This window comes from Plecotus auritus (genome assembly GCF_963455305.1).
Source record: "Plecotus auritus genome assembly, chromosome: 3".
In the NCBI taxonomy this organism is placed as follows: domain Eukaryota; kingdom Metazoa; phylum Chordata; class Mammalia; order Chiroptera; family Vespertilionidae; genus Plecotus; species Plecotus auritus.
This window is the reverse complement of record NC_137772.1, coordinates 157,264,155-157,282,707: the sequence shown is the minus strand read 5'-3', so window position 1 is coordinate 157,282,707 and position 18,553 is coordinate 157,264,155. Positions and strand designations below refer to the sequence as shown.

Sequence of the window (18,553 nt, the reverse complement as noted above, 5' to 3'; positions counted from 1 at the left end):
TCTGACTCATCATCAGTTCCCAGTTTTAATAATTATATTATTTTTCTATTGTTATGTTTTACATTAACATTATATTCTGAGACCACTCACCAAAATATTGTCTCCTCCTGGAAACGCAGCCTGTTTATATCTAGGTGGAGCCATCTAATATTTCTCATCAATGAATGCAAGCAAAAGTAAAATGACATTTTCAGTCGAGGCAGTTAAAGAAGGTGCCTTGTCTACTCTTTCTCTCTTTCCTCTGCCTGCAGGCTGGCTGGTTCCCGGGTGACCCCACGACTCTGTGAAAAATGACAGAGCCACACAAAGAAAGACGCCTGAGACCCTGCAGCACTGCCTAAAGGAGAGACCCTGCCCACCCCTCCTTAAACAGTGACATGAGTTAAAAGTAAACTTTTCTTAAATTACGTCACTAAGACATTGGGGTTGTGCTAGCATCATTTATACTGATGAATGATTTCTTTGATTATAATTTCTCAAGTTCGGTAAGTGTTAGTTATACAGTATATGTTCAAATGGATCCAGTGCTCATGATCAGTCTTTTTTCTTTCTTTCTTTTTTTGAAGGATGTCACCATTTCCAAATCCTTTATTTTGACACATCTCTTATTTAGCTGAATTTCATTATCAAAAAGTTTTTTCTCAAGTAGGGCTCAGGAGTGCTATATTTTCTGAGGTGTTATATGTTTGAGAATGCATTTATGGTGCCTTTGACAATAAATAACATTTTGGCCGGATATTGAATTCTTGATTCAATCGTTATTTTTTATCTTTGAATTCTGCTATTATTCCGATGCCTTGTGGCATTGAAAGTTGCTATGAAAAATACTCTAGCCTGAGGCTAGTCTGTCTTGAAGATAACTTTCTTTTTTGCCTGTAATCTCACTGAAATGTTTATCTTTAAAGTTAAACTTCTCTTGTATATTTCTTTGGGTTGATAGTTCATGCAACCTGGTGTGGCCTTAAAGTCCACAGATTTCAGAGTCTCTCTCTCTCTCTCTCTCTCTCTCTCTCTCTTTAGGGTTATGCGTGAATTATATTTTATTTACATTTAAAAGTCTCTCCCTGCTCCTGTGCTCTGGTCTGTGGGTGGCACACACTGGATTTAGTATAGGCTCTGTGGAGGGAGGGAGGTGGTGAAAAACCTCTTCCCATGGAAAGGCAAAAGCCCCATCTCTCCAGGTCTTGCTTCTGAAAAGACAGTCATCTTCTGGGTGCGCTGTCCTTTCTATCCCAACATTGTTCTCTGCTTCTTGGTGTGGGGACACTTCCCAATTCCCTGGAGCCTCCTGGGATGAGCTGAGACTCCTTGGGATATGGTTTATAGCAGACAGGATGTGAGGAAAGCCTGCCCGCTCTGCCCTGGACGCCCAGGTTGGCACTGAGTCCCAGACGGTGAGGGCCAGGCTGTGTGGTGCCACCATGAGTGAGGCAGGGTAGGGGAGGTGACAGCACACTGTCCCCCACAAGTCCAGCAGCGAGTCGGGTGGAGGGACCGATTCCAGTGTAGTGAGGAGGCTGCAGATCTAACGGTGACTACTGCTTTGGCATCAGGATGGGACGGCGTCAAAGCCATGCGGACTGAGTGGCATCAATATGCTGCGGCTGGAGAGGGTGGGACCCTCATTCGCTCATGGAAGAGATGACGCCCTATGGGAGGCTCAGCCAGGGGCTCCGCTTCTCTTGAGCAGTGTCCCCTGTGCAGCCTCCAAGGCACTCACATAGCGAATGTCTGTGTCCACCCTCTCGCCAGTTTGTCCTTCTCTCGGCTGGCCTTGTAGGCGTGAGCTACCTCTGGCACCAGAGGGTCCTCAGGGTTGGGCTCGCAGAGCAGGGACAGTGGATACGAGCACTTCAGACGCTTCAGTGATGGAGATCAGTGGACTGCAGGACGTTGAGACAGATGCTGCCGTTGCTGTGGATGTTGGGGTGGTAAATTTTGGTCGGGAAAGCAACCTTTGGGGGTGTGAACGGATAACCTGTGGGAAAGCGGATGTTCAGGAAGAAAATGCCTCCTGGGTAAGGACTGTCATTCGGGCCGGTGATGGTGGCCTGCCAGCAGAACCAGTCATCTCCCTCAGGTCTGGCGGACCACTGGGCAGGAGGATCCCTCTGCAGGTCACTCAATTCCTTCTTGATCTGCTTCAGAGCCGTCCTTTCCCCGCTGCTGGGGGCCGGGCTGCTGGGGGCCAGATTCCAGATGCTTTATTTAAGAAATATTTTTTCCTATTATACATTTGAATCATTTTTTTCTAACTATTTTTGGTTCATCTTTTTTTTTCATGGTGAGTATTTATTTATTTTTTTCTTTTATATATATTTTTATTAAGGTATTATATGTGTACATATCTTACCATTGCCCCCCCCACCCCACTCCCATACATGCCCTCACCCCCCCAATGTTTTGCATCCATTGGTTACTCTTATATGCATGCATATAAGTCCTTCGGTTGATCTCTTATTTTCCCCACCTCTCCCTAACTTTCCCGCTGTAATTTGACAGTCTGTTTGATGCCTTACTGCCTCAGTATCTATCTTTTTGTTCATCAGTTTATAATGTTTTTTATTATCCACAAATGAGTGAGATCATGTGGTATTTTTCTTTCATTGACTGGCTTATTTCACTTAGCTCAAGGATACATCTTCAAGTATATCCCTTGTCTTTCTCTCTAAACACTTTTTTATTTTTTAAAATATGTTTTTATTGATTTTTAGAGAGAGGAAGGGAGAAAGAAAGAGATAGAAACATCAATGAGAGAGAAACATGGATCAGCTGCCTCCTGCATGCCCCACAGTGGAGATGGAGCCTGGAACCCAGGCATGTGCCCTGACCGGGAATCGAACCATGACCTCCAGGTACATAGGACAATGCTTTATCCACTGAGCACATCGGCCAGGCAACACTTTTTTTATGTAGTTATTTTCTCTTACTCTTAATATATCCTTATTTTCCTTACAGCATTTATTAATATGTGACAGTTTCTTATTGATTTGTTTGCTGTATATCCCCCTTTACTAAAATGTGGCCCCATCGATGTGGGACTTTGTTGGTGTGTAGCCCCTGGGCCTGGAACAGTACCTGGCATGCAGTAGGTATTTAATACATCTTTGTGAAATGAAGGAATACATGAACCTTCATAATCAGCCCTGTGTAGTTGCTAAGTGGGAGGGTATGAGTGAGTTCCATGGTAGGCACAGAAAAAGCAAGGTTCTGCTCTTGAGATAATTAAATGGTTTACCTGAAAGTTCTAACCATTAAAAAAAACACCACACAACATTGATTTAACATAATTAGTGTTTGATTTATAATTAATATGTCTCTGATACTTTACTACACCATTCAGGAGAGGAAAAAAAATCCATTTATTTTATCTTAGGTTTTTGAAATCTGCTTCTAATTGGTGAAAGCAATATTAGTTTTCTGAGTAGTATGCCATATATGTTTTAAAAAATATTTTTATACATATATATAGTTGATGTTAATCCTCATTTGAGGAAACTTTTTCCATTGATTTTTTTTTTTTTTTAGAGAATGTAGAAGGGAGGGAGGGGAGAGAGAGAGAGAGAGATACAGAGAGAGAGAGGGAGAGAGAAACATCAATGTGAGAGACACATCGATTGGTTGCCTCTCACAGATCCCCTGATCGGGGCTGGGGGACTGGGGATCGAATCTACAACCGAGGTATTTGCACTTGATGGAGAATCAAACCAGAGACCCTTCAGTGGGCGGCCCAGTGCTCTAACCACTGAGCAAAACCAGGGCAGTAGTGTGCTATATTGATTTCAAATTGAACTCAAACTTAATCAGTATTAGTGTCTGTATGTTATAACTAATTTGAGAGTTTAAAAATTAATCTTTCTAAAAATTAAATATGCTCATGATAAAAGATTTAGAAAACAGAAATAAATATTATTTATAATAGTTTATCCCATCACCCTGAGATAACATTGTGGAGGTTATAGTGTTAGCTATTTTCTAATACATAGGTGATATAATGTACACACACACACACGCACACATATATATATATTAAATATATACTTTATACAAATAATTATCCATTCTAATGTGATGCTATCATGATCATATACTTATGGCTTTCCTCTTTCCATAATGTTAGGAGAAAACTATTTGTTTGTTCTGTGTGATGGCAGCTCCAATGTAGAAATATTCTTGGATTCTTCCCCTTCTCACTCTCCCCGGGATAGGAGAAGTGACTAGTATAACTGGTGCTTTTGGAATGACAAACTAGGGCAGGAGTAACGCTGTGCTTCCTTTTGGGGTCTGCCTGCCTGGGAAAAGCATATAATCTGCCTTTGCAGGAGTAGAGTGGGCAGTAAAGGCTCTGTCTTACATGGGAGCTCACAGTTGACCAGTGTTCCTGTGACTGGTGGGTACATCCGCTAAAGGAGAGGCAATCTTGGGAGTCATTTGTAATGCTCCTAAGTCACATCTCCAGCAGCTCTCTCAGCAATGAAGCTGACATTTTATCCCCACAGGTCTGCTTCCTCTGTCTTTCCAGGCAGGGAGGAGACGAACCCTACTTCTTGGCCTGCTCAAACACCAGCACAGGACACCACAAAGCCAGACATTACACTCCCCTCATTTCAGCTCAAAAGGCAAAACGGCTGAAAACTTTTCTTGTTAGTTGGCCTTGATTTTGGCATGACTATCTACAGAGGTAGAAGGGTCAGAGGAGAATCTAGATATGTGGTTGTATGGAAGTCAGGAGTATAATTGTCAGAAGAGGTTTGCCAACATTGCCAGATGCTGCTGAAGGTTAAGAAAAATGCAGACCAAGAAAAGGCTGTTGGATGTGTCGATGAGAAATAATTGGTGGCCTTCGAGTAGTAATTCTCCAAATGTGGTCCTCAGTCCACTGGGAGACTGAGTCCTCAGACCTCACTTGAAAGTGCAAGTTCATTTGATACCAATATGGGCCCATGATGTACAATTCCATAGCCTTTCTTTTACTGCCTATGGGTTATTTAATGAGTTTTTAAGGGTTAGCACAATTGATATTCATAAGCTAAAATTAGGATGTCATTGTGTATATTGAGGCTTTTAGGGAGTTAAGAAGTGAGTGCATAATGAAGAATACCAAGACTAATTTTTACTGAGAACAAAAGAAGATAAGATGGTAAATAGAAAAATGGAGCAAGAATTTTGACCTTTATAATATAACAGTAGCACTCCAGATGACAATCTTTCTTCTTAAGACCCCTTCACTGTTATAAGCTATCCCTTTTAACACATACAATAACAATATTAGAAGTTTGGTCAGAATAATGTTTGGAGACATTTTGAAAACAATTGCAACTTCAAGAGTTATTTCATATCCTTGCTCTGTGGTGGTTATGAACCGCTAAATCAATTGATCAGCCAATCAATTAAAATAACTCATAAGGAAGCTGAATGAATATTGGTAGTGATTAGGAAAAGTTATTTAAATTTCTTGTTTGGAAAGGTACAACCTTGTGAATAGGGGAGACAGATTTTCAGGAGCTTCATTAATTATGAACGCACACATTTTATTTATTTTTATTTATTTTTTTGAACTCACACATTTAAAAGTTTTTGCCAGCTCTGTTTTCTAACTGCTAGGGAGACCGAATACAACATAAAATAACTGTGTTTGTGTGTTTGGAAGTTGCAAGTAGGTAAGCAAATACCAAGTAAGAAAACTTTGCCATACTATACTGCAATAGTCAAGAGCCTGGGTTAGTGAGTAAGAAAGACTTGGATTTCATCCTGGGCTGAGTGGATTTGGTCAAATGGTTAACTCTCTCTGAGCCGCAGTTTCTTCATTTGTCCAATGGGGATGATAACTGCATCCCTTTCATGGGGCTTCTGAGGATCACATGACTTATTAGACATAAAACTGCTCAAATGGGGAGATAAAAAGTCCTCCCTCAACTTTGCTTATAGATGTGAATTCACTCTATATCAATGTCAAAAACAATTAATGAAATGACCTACTTCTCTGTATGTTCAGTACCAAAGGAGACTGAGTAGCTATTTTGCTGATTAAATGAAGGCCCTTTTACGTATTTGCTAGAACGGTAACAACATCGAGACACTAAGAGTGGCCTGATTGAGCCTCCAGTGCTTTCTCTCACTGACTGTCACACCTATCAAGGAGTTTCAGCCCCAAACCATCAGGAAATCTAGGTCAGTGAAAAAGGCAATGCTTAGAACAATTTGGTTTTGCTGAAGTGATATACTTTTTGGAGAGAACATACATTTGAGGCTTGAGATCAAAATGACACATTTTAAGCATGTTCTTTGATTTCAGAGCCTCTGCTGCCATTTACTCCCCGCCGTGCCCTTCACACCACGGCTGGGTGAATCCAAATCTCACACACTACAGAGGACTCTTTAGATATTGAATTAAATTCATATTCATTGTCTTTTACCTTTTTTCCTTCTATGACTACACATTAAATATGAAGATTGAAACAGAGTTAAATTTAGTGAGTTAGATCCTACTCATTTAAAAAACTTGTTATAACCTAGTTTTCTTCATTTCATTAATTTCTCATCTCTATTTTAATGTTACCTCTTAATTAGCATTACCTTTCATAACCCCTAATAACATTTTTTTTTGTAAAACACTGCCTCTTTTGTCTTTTAAGACTCCTAATATTTAGCAATTAAATAAAGAACTTTTATACACTTTAAATTCTATATAATTTGGACTAAGCCCCCTCCTTAGGATCATGGAATGGTGAAGGTCTTGACTTTTCTGGGTACAAAATCACTGGAGGAGATGAGGCTTCCATAAGTTGTAAAATAACACTCTATATGCTGTTATGATGCTACCATTCTTATACTATATGCTTTTGTGTCCATGTATACCTGTAAAAACATTTTTTTAATGAAACAAACATGTCCTATGGATAAAGTAGAAGAAAATAGAGGTTTAATACAAAGTTTTTCAGAGACAGGAGAAAAAAAAATCATGATTCAACCACAAACAGATATTATCCTGGGTACAGTAAACAAATATAATAGCAAGTTACTTGCTTTTCACAGAGTTTTCAAGTCTCCTTATTATATGTTCAAGTCAACAGAAATTTCCACATTCATCTCCCCTGATTATGTTTTCCGCCTTGTACTGTTATTTCTTCCCTGTTATTCTTTTTCCTGTGTTGTCTGTCAGTCTCCCATCAATTATTCCTCCCCCTCCCTTTCCTCCAGCATTTTTCATGCTGGAGGCAGAACACAGCAGCCCAAAGCCTGAGTCAAAAAAGGCAGGAATTGGGGCCTGGCAGAAACCCTGCATGGACAAAGCCCAACGCTTGGGCGAATGCTGCCTGAAAAAATGAGGTCAGACAAATTCAGGTTTTTCCATCCAGCCTGATCAAGATAACAAACTCTAATCATCACAGCCCTAACCACTCCATTCATGCAGTTTTCCTGAAAGGACAAAGGAGACATCTGACTGCCTATCCAGTAAGAACTATAACCAAACTAACCTCAGTGGCATTTAGGGAGGCTTGGAAACAGATGTCCAAGGGTAAAGTCATGACCCTTCAACTCCCCAAGCACTTAGCTTTCTGGTCAGAAACGGATATTGTCCCAAGCCATCAATATGTAAATTCCACTTAAAAAATGAAGAAATTAACTATCCTCACAGGCCCCAGATGTGGATAAAAAAAGGAGATGGCTCCCTTTTAGTTTTATGTACTTATACTCAATCAACAGGAATATATTCTTTCAGGAATTTCAATTCTACATGCAAACACCTGAGCTGTGGGGCAGCAGGGAGACCACAGGTTGTGAAGCAGTCTATCACAAGGGTGGTTTGGAGTCTAACACTCCACGGAAGGATGTTATAAATTTACTTTATTTTGATTCTCTCCATGAAGTAGATTATGTTTCACTTCGATGGCTGTAATAGGATTCTGCGTTCCACTCTTCTGGTGAACTGCCCAGTTCTCCAAGAAACATGATAAAATGAAATGAGTCTATTGGCATGTGTTTTTGAGGTGAAAATAAAAACTCTATGATTTAGTGTCCTTTCAACTTTTCTTCTTGGGAATCTTGACTTTTCTATTGTAGTGGGAATTAACAATTTTCTGCGTAATTAAAAGGGAATAAAGACAGAATGTGGACTAAGTCTTTGTCAGTGTTCTTGTGGTTTTATTCATCTGCAGGAGATGGCAAAATAATAAGCATACAATTTTCCACAATGTGCTATTTTAGTGATTAGCACCCCGAGAACCATCTCATTTCCTGAAAAGACTCTGAGTAATGTTGTCTGCAGCATAGCTTTAATGCACAGCGTGACTGTGCCAATTCCATCCTGTTATTACTTCCCAACCCTCCCAGTATACTCTTGCTTTTCTTTGATCATGACTGGCGCCATGGTATTAGGATTGCTAGATCTCTGATCTAACTATTAGATTGTTAGATAGAAGTACATGGATTGATCAGAAAAACAACGGAGACTGCATATAGCTAATTCCTCCTGCTACAGCTCACTATAGAAATGGCTAATTTCGTACAACATAATCCAGCATCAATTGTCAAATTAGTAATTCACGCTCCCAATTTAAACAAATAAATATAAGACTGTGGAAGCTGTACAGAAAGATATTTGGGTGAACAAAATTGACAAGCCACATCTTTCTTAAGACTCTTCCTATTACAAAGGATATACCCACTGGGCATGAAAAGAACATCACTGAAAACTTTTATTTCACTTTAGTCTAAAATTTTGCTGTTAAACCCTAAAATCCCACTTTGAAATTACTGCCAAAGTATCATCTGGGATTATTATTTGCTCATGTTTCACACTACAAACATGCTAAAAAAAAGTCTGACAGCCCTATATTTTATGGCAAATAGAGATTGACTTCTTGAATCAAATGATATATTTGGGCCATCTTGATTACTGTTTTCTGCAATATTGAATCAGACAGGAAGTTAACCCAATTTTATTATTAAGATGGATGAAAACACCAGATGCACTCTTTTTGACTTTGTTATTCATCATCTGCAACCACAGATTAAATCAGAATTACCTTTAACTTTGTACCAACACCAGAACCACGTTATTATTTTTAACACACAAACTAACTTCTTATTTTTAATCTTTGTATTGCTCATGACTTCACACAATGCCTAGAACACAGAGGGAAACCAATACATATTTTTTGAAACAAACTTAAGTGAACTAAACGTTTTGTGAGGGTTTTCACCCGAGGATAGCACTTTCCATACAAATTAACTAATGAATTCATGTATAATTCTTAATGAGAGCCACAGTGCTTATGAGGACAGCAAGCTTCCATAAGAAGGTTCTTGGTTTACTGGTGGAAAACAACAAAGCTGAAGTCCCTGGCTGGGAATTAGTTCAGGGATGTCTCATGTCATCAGCTTTCATTCATGGTCCCCCACATCCGATTACAATGGAAGATACTGACTAGTCTTTTAGTGAAGTCTGAATGCAAAGGCAGGCTCCCCATGATGTTGTTACCAAAATAATGTCTAGATTGAGTGACTTAGTCCTCCGTAACCTCTCCTTTCCCTTCCTAGTTATCACAAATGCAAGTGGCCATCTTTTCCCCAATGTCAGTACAGGAAGTAGATCAAACAAAACAAAGAAGATAACTGTTCCACCCACTATGTTTTATGAAAATTTTCAGTTCTGTCCAAGTGGATATATTTGTAATTCTATTCTCTTTAGGATGGATATAAATTTTACGAGAAACTTCTGGTAGGCTCTTTACGGTTTAGAGATTTCGAATTAATTGCATGGCATTTTCTTTTAACTTCATACTTCGAGGCTATTTCCCTAGATATCACGACGATTCTCGGCTGACTCACTTTATATGTGCACATGAACAGATGCAGACATCAGTCTCCTAACCTCGCACTGTTTATGTCATAAAAGATTTTCTCTTACCTGTTTGGAAATTGACAGGATGTTGTGATGAGTTTGACTTCCATTTGTACTGTCCTTTGTATTATTTCCTCACCATAGCAAGCTGGGCTAATCATAAAGCTTTCTAAGCTCGAGTGCTGAGACGAAGCCTCATTTAGTCACCTGGGGGTAACTGCCTGGTACTATTTCTAGAGACACTGCTGATCCCAGGTCTACTGTAGCAGTCTATGTGCTCCCAAGAGGTACCCAAGGTGCTTGCTGTTTCGACAGTTTACTAGAATTGAAATTCATGGGGATTTATTTTCATGGTAATTAGCAAAACTGTAAGATGAGAACTACATGGGCTGTAGACAAGGTATGTTTCATGAGGGATTTTTTTCTTTCTGTCTTAAAAAATTATATATTCACAAGGTATTTTATGATAAATATAAAGTTATAAAAGTTCCACTATTTCCTCCAAAATGTTCCTACTCTGTATTAGGGATTTAACAGATACTTCAACCCTCACCAAGATTTAGAAAGCAGAGATAGGATTCATCTTTTCACTGATGGGAAATGAAAGTATTTTAAGCAAAGCCCAAGGAATGAATCTGAGATTCAAATATAAGTTGGTTTTATGCCATAATTGATGATCCTCCCCACTACAGCATAGGCACAACATTATCCTATATAATAAAGAGGTAATATGCAAATTGACCCTCACGCCCTCACAAGGTGGCTGCCCCACATTGTCACAAGATGGTCGCCCCCATGTCATCACAAGATGGCTGCCACAAGATGGCCACCCCAACGTTGTCACAAGATGGCTGCCCCCACATCATCACAAGATGGCTGCTCCCACATCATCACAAGTTGGCTGCCACAAGATGGCTGTCCCCATATTATCACAAGATGGCCACCCCCACGTCATCACGAGATGGCCTCCCCCACATCATCACGAGATGGCTGCCCCCACATCATCACAAGATGGCCACCACAGATGGCCACCCCCATGTTGTCACAAGATCGGGCTGGCAGGGGAGGGCAGTTGGGGGAGATTGGGCTGGTAGAGGAGCAGTTAGGTGTCAATCAGGCAGGCAGGGGAGCAATTAGGGGGTGATCAGGCTGGCAGGCAGAAGCGGGTTAGGGGCAATCAGGCAGACAGGCAGGCAAGCAGTTAGGAGCCAGCATTCCCGGATTGTGAGAGGGATGTCCGACTGCCAGTTTAGGCCCAATCCCTGCGGATTGAGCCTAAATTGGCAGTAGGACATTTCCTGAGGGGTCCCAGATTGGAGAAGGTGCAGGCTGGGCTGAAGGACACCCCCGCCCGCCCCAGTACACAAAATTCGTGCACTGGGCCTCAGTGATTTAATAAAGTGGGATTTCAGATAAATGATTGCTGTAATTATTATGGTTAGTAAAGTATGTGCTCTGAAAAAATAGGAGGGAATGAAGGTAATTAAACATGACCTCTGTCTTTAAGGAGCTAATAGTCTATTAGAATAAGAGTAGTGGAAATACTTCCCATATTTCATGAACTATGGTCTCAAGATATATGTCATAACTCTAGCAAAGCTGCAGTATAACTTAATCATTTATGCATTACTAGTGTCCTGGTAAATTGATTTTTTTTAAAGCAATGGAGTACTGTCAAGAATCTTAAAAATTTTCATGATCTTTGACCCAGTAATTCCCACCTGGAAATTTATCTTAATGAAACAATAGCAATGAATTAAAAAAAAATAGATGCAAAGATTTTCTTTACAACATTATAGTTAAAAATCAGAAGCAACTTAAATGAACACCAGTGTAGAAAAGGTAAGTAAATTATGGTACATCACGGGGAGGTGACTGAAAAGGGTATCTCTCCCCGATATTCTTTCCTCCCCCAGCTTGCAGGATGCCATGCTTTCTTAGTTTTGCTTTCCACTCATGGACCACTCCTGTTCCACTTCCCTGTGCTTATTTCTCTTCATCTTCCTGACCCCTCTTCATAGGGAGGCTCATGCTCAATCCTCTTCTCTTCTACTTTTCTGAACTGTAGTGTCAAATTAATCAGCATCTCACTCTCAGAACTCAAGACTTGCATATCCATTTGCATGCTTGACAGTCCCACTTAGATGACTAATTTGATCTTGTCTACACTCAACTCTTGATTCCTATCCTACCCACTTCCACCCCCTTCAGTTTTCTTCTTCTCTATAACTTCAAACTTCCATGTGGCTCAGGTGAAAAAAAAAAAAAAACAGGAAAAATTTTGCCTCCTTTTCTTCTCTCATGCCCACAACTGGTAAATCCAGTCAGCTCTACCCTTGAACAATATTCAGAAGAGCACTTCTCACCACCTCCACCATTATCGCCCCAACTCCCGTCATGGGGCTATGGTAACAGCCTCCTAATTGCTCTCCTTTCTTTCACCCTGCCTCTTATAGTTTACTTTCTGCACAAAGCCAGCGTAGTTTTTAAACCATAAATTAGATCACATCAGCACTCTCCTAAAAACCCTCCAGAGGTCCCACTTGATCTCCCTAACAGCATTTTCCCTCCCCACACCTCTCCCCTAGTCACCAGCTTCTACCACTCTTCCCCTTCTTTTACTCCATCCATTCTGGTCCTTGCTGCTCTTCAAACACAGCAGGTTCCCTCTGCCCTCAGGGCCTTCATATTTACTGTCTCACTGTTAGGAACCCTCTCCCTGAGACATCTGCAGGGCTCACATCTTCTTTTCACTCAGTCTCTCTACTCAAACACTGTCTTCTCAGAGGCACCTTCCTTAATCAGACTATTTTAAAATATCACCTTTCCTGTCACTGCCTGCCTCCTCACACTGCTTTACTTTTCATCATTGATATACTCTTCTCCCTACTAGAAGGTTTATTCAAGATAGCAGGGATATTGGCTATTTTGCTTACTGATGATCCAGAGTCTAAGACAATGCTTGACTTATGGCAGAAGCTCAATATATATCTTTTGAATGAATGAATAAAATAGTTGCATAATTTAATATTAGGTGAAATAAACATAATGCAAAGATGTATACTTGGCATACATAATGCAATAATGTATACTTTATAACCCTATAATATGTTCAGATCTGTAAAGTGGTACAAAGACATTAAAATAATTGTGAATAATGGCTTTTGAATAAAATGTTATAGATCTTTAAAATATAAAATCACTGTGTATCTCAGGGAAATGATACCAGTTGACAGTTACAGAGAATGAAGTTACTGTTCTTGAGAAATGACTGGTTTCAACCACATATCTCAGAGAAAAATAACTGCAGTGATTTCAGAATTAACACCATTCATGAACATTTGAGCATTATCTCCAGTTCAGTATAGTACACCAGTTAAGTGCAACAATTCAGAGTCAGATGGTCTGGGTCCGAAGTATAGCTCTTCCATTTAATAGCTAGATGACTTTGGGCTAGGTACTTAACCTCTATCAAGGTCAGTATTTTTTAGAACAATTTTAGGTTCACAGAAAAATTGAGTGGAAGATACAGAGATTTCCTACATACCTCTTGTCTCCACACATGCATAGCCTCCCCCATTATCAATATCTCCCACCAAAGTGGTATATTTGTTATAATTGATGAATGAATCTATACTGACACATTATAACCACCTAAAGTCCATAGTTTACATTAGGGTTTACTCTTGGGGTTGTACATTCTATGGGTTTGGATAAATATAATGACATATGTCTATCATTATAATATCATAGAATATTTTCACTTCTCTCAAAATCCACTGTGCTCCATCTATTCATCCTTCAATGATCTTTTTACTGTCTCTAAAGTTTAGCCTTTTCAGGGTGTTATATAGTTGGAATCACGAAGAATGTAGCTTTTCCAGATTGGCTTCTTTCGCTTAATAATATGAATTTAAGTTTCTTCCATGTCTTTTTGTGGCTTAATAGTTTTTTTTGTTTTTTTTTTTTTTTTAGCATTTAATCATATTCCATTGTCTGGATGAACCAAAATTTATTTAGCCACTCACTTATTGAAGGATATGTTGGTTACTTTCAAATTTGGGCAATTATAAATGAAGCTGCAGAGGTTTTTTGTTCAAGGTCAATTTTTTTTGTACCTACCTTGGAGGGTTGTTGAGGGGATTAAGATAAAGCTTCTAAGATGTTTCACATGTTGCCTGGAACTTAGCCTACATTAAGTAAATGTTGCCATTCATTATTCTGTCATTATGAACTGAGCAGATATTCTTGGATCTATTTCACAGATAAGGAAACTAAAATTCAAAGTGACAACCAGTAAGTGGCAGAATCAGGGCTCCTAACCAGGCCTCCTTCCTGTAAATTCATTATGTTCTATTATGTCATGTGGCTATTCTGCTGGAGGCAAGCACAGGCTAGACCCACTCTGCTTAGTGCAGAATATGATGCTTCGTCTCTTGGCAAACTTTTCCATCATATATCTTATTTAGATAAAAATTAACACTGAAATTTGTGCACATACTAACTCCTATAATACAAACAAGGTAGTTATATTTCCTTATTACTGAACTACCTGGTATTTATAGTTTTTGAGGGGATAAAGGAGATGAGTGTTTAGCCAGATATGTTGTCTCTATTTCACCTTATAGGCACCAGATGGAGGTTCTGGAATCAAACATGGCCTTTTTAAAATCCACATGTAATCACATTATTGAAAAATCTCTTGTGAAAGATGTTTGTTAGGAAGCTCAACTGCCAGAAATATAGAACTAATATGAGAATGACCAGGGCTTGAAATATTGGTGTGTCCACCTGGGGATTCAGGAAATATGGCATAACTGGAAAAACTCCAAGCTAGAAGTAACTAGGTTTCTATTTACATGAGAGACTATGGAGCTTCTTAGGAAGAAACTTGTGCTAAGAGTAATGAAGGTTGGGTCTCAAAAGAGGGATTTGATTACCATGGACTCGACTGAAATGGAAGAGGAGGAAAGAGGGATGCAGGGCTAGACTTGTACCAGAACCCTGGGGAAATCAAGCCTAAAATTTAAAAATAAAGAATAAAATCCCAAAATATAATTTTGGGCACATAGATAACCAAGGAACATGCAAAAATGACAGAGAAAGGTAGGAGAGAAACCCTCTTCCTTTGGTGCTATACATAGCAGAGTTTCCCATGGAGGGATCAGGCTAATCAGGACACTTGGGTCCTTAATGAGGAGACTCCACAGCTGTCAGAGAACAGTGTCCTCCGTTCAGGAATCAATGGCATTCGCATCAAACCTGGAAAACTCAATACAGACACAGGCAGACATCAACACTGCCAACAGCTGTGACAATTTTGGGGCAAATTTACCCCAGGCCAGGTAACTCGAGGGAGGAAGGCTAGGAGACTTCTCTCCTGAATGTTTTGCAAAACTAAAAAAAATTGTGCTGGTGAGAAAGTGGATGTCTTCTAGAAATTCTTGGCAAATACCAGAGAGGAAGAATTGAAGAAGGCTGGAGATCTGGTAATGGTCAGTACTATGTGTGTGGGGAGGTGGGTGCAGGGAGATTGTAGTAATCTCTATTACGATGCTAGTCTTATCACCACGCTGGTATGGCTAGAACAATATGGGTTTCTTTTGACTTTGGGGTTGCCATATACTCCAACATGCTTTTCCCTTTATCACTTATCTATTGCCTCACTTTTTCTCCTCATTCAGGTCTCAGTTTTAAATGACCCTTCCTTGGGGGTGGGGGTAGGGTTCTTTTGTTACATCTCCTGAATTAAATGAAATTAAATGTCGTATGCCTTAGGTTGAAATTCTTTCTAAATATGATGGCTATTATAAAGTATCTCTCAGAGTCTCAAGGAAGTTCAAGTGATTTTGAATTTCAAAGCAAATAATCAGAATGTTGAAATAGCTTCAGAACAGAATAAAGGGAAATGAGATCAATCTTTGATGTCTTCCTAACAATCCATGATAAAAATTTCACAATAACTCTAGAATAAAATGACACATTCATCAGATATATAAGAATAAATTCATATTTGTTATTAACTCATCAAAATTCTTCTGAGTATATTATTTTTCAATTTTATGTTACCATTTGATAAAAATATAATAGCATCATTCATTATTCATATACTTCATCATAGTGTATATATAATTTCTATTTGTATTACATTAAACTAAAGAAATATCAGAGCCTCAAAATTTATTATTTCCTGTACTCCAAACTCAAAGTTTCATGATTTATTAACATAAGTAGAATCATTCTTGATATATTAAAAACCCCCAAAAATCTTGTCCTAGCTGATTTGGCTCAGAGGATAGAGCGTTGGGGCCTATGGACTGAAGAGTCCCAGGTTCAATTCCAGTCAAGGGCACATGCCCAGGTTGTGGGCTCGATCCCCAGTAGGAGGTGTGCAGGAGGCAGCCAATCATTGATTCTCTCTCTTATCACTGATGCTTCTATCTCTCTCACCCTCTCCCTTTCTCTCTGAAATAAATAAAAATATATTAAAAAAACCAATATTTTTGGTTATCAAATATATCTTATTTGATGTGATCTCTTTATGGAGTTCAATTTTTGAGTGCTGCCAGCTGTTGTGTATTTTGAGGAAGGCAATTGCTAAATAACAAATATTCAAAATATTGTATTGTGTCCTATAGGTTCAAAATGCATTTAGTAGATTTTTAATAACAGATCAGCTGTCTTCCATTTTACCTGAACATTCTGACACAGGCACAATAAAAGTGTGTTTATGTGAATCTCACCAGAGTATACAGACTTTTTTTTTGGCATTACAGCTTTCCTAGGCTTATAAACAAACACTGACTCTATGACTCTGAATTAGGTCTTACCAAGTGCCAATTTGCTCCTTTAAGGCAAAATAGAGATGTGACTTGTAAATTGTGTGTTTTGGCTTAATATAATTAATTTTATAAGCGCTGAAAACAATAATGAAAACAAATTTATTAGACTCCTGCCATTGATATGAAAATGAATTACCATGGTGGAAAATACAAATATAGAACACAAGGTAGAAAACACAAATGGAAAAATTCTCTACCAATTGAGGATTTACATTGTTAGGGAATCACAATAGACACGAAGCAAACTAACAAGTAATTAACTAAATGCTAAATAGACTGTGTCTTCACATTTAAAAAATTCCAGTTTGAATAAAAAAAGTAACTAAGCTGATCAGGATCATAAAGAACACGTGAAATAAGCAATTACTCGAAAGGAGTATGAATAACTCCTGTTCCTTTCTTTGCTCTTGCCTGCTCTTCACTCTTTCTTTGGGCCTGCTGCTTGTTTTGTTTCACTGGCTTGAAGTGGATGTTTACCTGGGTCACTCAACAAATATTTATTGAGCTTCTAATATATACCAAACTCTGTATACATTGGGCATACAATGGCTATTAAAGCACCGTCTCTGCCTCCACAGTTTTTCCTGCTCTTATCAAAGGCAAGTCCCTCCATTTATGCTCCCATTCCCTGGCATAGTCTCAAAATTTTTCTTCCTCTTCTGTCCTCTGCATCATCAGTTCCTTCCTCAATATGGGATTATTCCTACAACTTCAAATATGCTATAAGCCATCTTGATAATTAAACCTTCATAGAGTCCACATCTCTCTCAATTGAATGTACATTTCTTTATTCCCCATCATAAGAAATATTTTCAAGCAAATTATCTATAGTCTCTGTCTCATCCTTACCTCTATTTCACTCTTTAACCACTCTCATCGGACACAGATCCCAACACCTGAAAGAAACCAATCTTGTAAAGATCGTTACCAATGGCCTCTGTGTTGCCAGGCCCAGTAGACACTTGTGTATACCCATCTAACTCTCAGCAACTGTTTGGCACAGTTAACTACTCTTTCCTTCTTGAAACATTCCCCTTTTCGCTTTTGTGGTATTACATTCTCCTAGCTTTTCTCCAAAGCAAATGAGAACGTGTTCCTTCTTACATTAGGGTACTTTCCTGGACACTGTGTATTTTCCATCTATACTTTTTCTCTAGGAAATAGATATTCAGTCCCAGGCTTTACTCAGGCTTGTTCATCCCAATGCCCTTTTAAGAGCACCTGATCCTTCCATCAGAAGAGGAGTCTAAGGCCCAAGTGTTTCCCTGACCACTGTTTGCACATTACTCTTCCCTTCAAAGAACACTCCAGTGTACCTACAGACAAAACTACTACCATTTAGTCATGTAGGGTAAGTCTATGTCTTACCCTAAATATGTATACACTTTATCAAGTGTATGTTATATACACCTATATTAAATAAAACGCACTGAAACCTAGACATAACACCACACCATGCATTATTTTATAACTGCTTGGGTATGTTGTTCTTAATTTCTTATCACAAGTTAAAGATTCTGATTGCAGTCTAAGTATCACATGTTTATTCCCTCTAAAATATATACCTTTATATATTGCAAAATGATGTTTCAAAGAGGTTGAGAACCATGAAAGAAACTTATATGTACTTCTTACAATAAATAATGTCCAGGTGTGATATTTCTATTTCTTTGTCATTAGAGATGTTATAGTACTGATTTTTCACAACATGGACATACATGTTCAAATGAATATGTATATGTTTCATATGTATATCAAAGTTTTGCTTGGTAACAAAAAGTCAATTCTTTCTGAGAAATAAATGTCAGGAAATATCCTTATTGATGAAAAATAAAAAAGGACTTCAAGTGTTTGATGTAGTAGA

At 38.8% G+C, this 18,553-nt stretch overlaps 1 protein-coding gene and 1 pseudogene across 2 annotated transcripts in view; both read right to left on the bottom strand.

The window, feature by feature from the left end:
• The window catches only part of PTPRR (protein tyrosine phosphatase receptor type R), a 248,135-nt gene that overhangs the window by 124,012 nt on the left and 105,570 nt on the right, over positions 1-18,553 (bottom strand). The gene's annotated exons all lie outside the window — the stretch shown is intronic.
• On the bottom strand, positions 1,717-12,246 carry LOC308243317 (ubiquitin-conjugating enzyme E2 D4-like; annotated as a pseudogene). The gene is made up of 2 exons: positions 12,182-12,246; positions 1,717-2,202 (listed from the first exon to the last, which is right to left on the bottom strand). The product of its transcript is annotated as a ubiquitin-conjugating enzyme E2 D4-like (transcript).